We start from the raw sequence: 2,500 nt of genomic DNA, 5'->3' as shown, positions 1-2,500 counted from the left end.
TGATAGTGATAGTGATAGTGATAGTGATAGTGATAGTGATAGTGATAGTGATAGTGATAGTGATAGTGATAGTAATAGTAATAGTAATAGTAATAGTAATAGTAATAGTAATAGTAATAGTAATAGTAATAGTAATAGTAATAATAATAATAATAATAATAATAATAATAATAATAATAATAATAATAATAATAATAATAATAATAATAATAATAATAATAATTACAATTACAGTTACAAAAAAAAATAATAATGATAATAATAAAATAATAATAAGAGCAATAATAATAGTAATGGTAATAAAAATAATAATGATAATAATAATGATAACAAACTCACAAAAATAAAAAATAATAATAAAAAGAGAGAAATAATAATAATAATAATAATAATAATAATAATAATAATAATAATAATAATAAGTAAAAATAACATTGTATAAAATCCTATTCTAATAGCTACACCCATTGATGGCTGTGTAGTGTAGTATAATATAACATAGTACTAGCCAGAGTAATATAGGGCAGTTCATTTTAATGTAATATTGCCTAATCTAGCTTAGTTTAATCAAATCTGTTTGCATATGTGCACAATATACATACAGGTCATTTTGAACTACTTGTCAACATTTTGCACTAATGCTGAATATGTTAACTTGGGAGTATCAAAGATCTAAGGCCAGTCTACGGGATCTACATAAAACAGAAATATACCACTATAGAAACAAAGATAACTTTCAGATGCAACTATTTTGCTGGAAATCTCCACCACATAAGTGTGGCAAAGCAGAGCTTAGGCCTCCTTGATAATGAGCCTCTCATGAAAGACGCTAGTTCCATCACTTTTATATCTGAATATACTAAATGCATGTTTCATGGCCTTTCCTAGAGCATATCTAATCATCTGATGCTGTACCATTATCTGAGTAGACCTCAAATTGCAGGCCATTTTTCACAGATTACAGCATGTTTTATCCAGAATTGGAGAGAACACAGCCAATACCATGACAAGAAAATAATCTTGTCTATGAAGGCCATTGCAGGTGCATTAGTGGTGTTTACCAAACTGTATCAACCAGGCTAAAGAATATGCTATATCAAAACATTAAACATGCCACCTAGGCCTAAAATCCTGATTAAAAAACAGTAATCTGGATTTCTCTTTTAATAATGTCAAATACTATCATAAATGAATATCCTATGGACATTCAATGTAGTGCAGCATGAGTGCCTCAATAAACTTCCTTCTCTTAAATAACACAATAGATATAGTGTATGCCTCTTTGTGAAATATATATTTTCTACCAATCTTTCCCTTAATTTATCTTTAACAATTAGGCAAATATCTAAACCACTCCTAGTAGTTTCCAGGCCAATTTCAATCAAAATCTAAAACAAACTTCTTCCAACACGTGAAGGATGACCTAACATCCAGTGTCCAGTATGATCATGTCGAGTGATCTCTACAACTACGTACTCTAACAACAGTCAACAAAAGACCACAGGTATTCTAGTAAGTTAAGCTTGGACCATTTCTTTACTTGAAGAAGCTCAAAAGGGCCTTCACCAAGCTCTGTCCTGCAGACTGCACAGTGGTTTGTTGACCTTTGCCATAGCGCTGGCAGGTGCAGAGGCACATACACATTGGGGTAGTCTGATGCTTGTCTAAATCTATTTTTCTGTCAATGAATTCCTCTACATAAATATAAGTATTTTACATACCCCTACATTCTCAAATAATTAATTTCTATCAATTACCTATAAAAGTACGCAGAACTCTTTATCAAATTCTTAAAATGTATAATCCCTCGGCAAATACAATATCAACATGCTCGTAATATCAAAATACATTGACCTATCTTTTAACAGATTCAATCAATCATTTCATACATACCAATATCACAATTCACACAAATTCTTGGCAAAATACAAACATCCACACATTTTCAAAAATGACAAAATCCTGTAAGAAAGCAACAAAATGGTTGAAGGAGACTTAATACATTATTCTTTTTGATTTACATTTCCCAGGTATGTAATTACGTATCACTATTGCAAAACTTTGTAATTCACTGATAAAAAACACACTAAGAATCACAAAAAATAGAAAACCTTTACCAATATGTATGCAGTACCTTTAAGGTTTTAGAAATATAAAATTACTTTCAAAAAGTAAAATAAAAACTTTCAAAAATTGGGTTTTTTCTCTTCCCAATTCACTTATCACAATTTCTTTACACAAATCACAAACGTCCACAGAAATGGGGACCAAATGAAACGAAGGAGAAGCAGGTGGAGCAAGAGGACGGGGGGAGAGAAAGAGGAGACGATAATAACCGTACTATCAGTGGTGAAAAACGAAAAAACGAAAACCCGGCATGCAATATTTTGACTTTGAAAGCCCAGCCCACTCTACTCTCTCTCTCTCTCTCTCTCGCACGCGCCTCCTCCTCCTTTTTCTCCCTCTCCCTCCTCTTCCTCCGCCTCCACCACTCCCCTTC

At 31.8% G+C, this 2,500-nt stretch overlaps 1 protein-coding gene across 27 annotated transcripts in view; it reads right to left on the bottom strand.

Moving 5' to 3' along the window:
- cora (erythrocyte membrane protein band 4.1 like coracle) overlaps positions 1-2,500 on the bottom strand; it is an 84,065-nt gene that overhangs the window by 58,314 nt on the left and 23,251 nt on the right. The window lies entirely within an intron of this gene.

The sequence above is a fragment of the Penaeus vannamei genome, chromosome 25 (genome assembly GCF_042767895.1).
Source record: "Penaeus vannamei isolate JL-2024 chromosome 25, ASM4276789v1, whole genome shotgun sequence".
NCBI classification, from domain to species: Eukaryota; Metazoa; Arthropoda; class Malacostraca; order Decapoda; family Penaeidae; genus Penaeus; species Penaeus vannamei.
The sequence above is the reverse complement of the archived record's forward strand: the minus strand, read 5'-3'. Positions and strand labels throughout refer to the sequence as shown.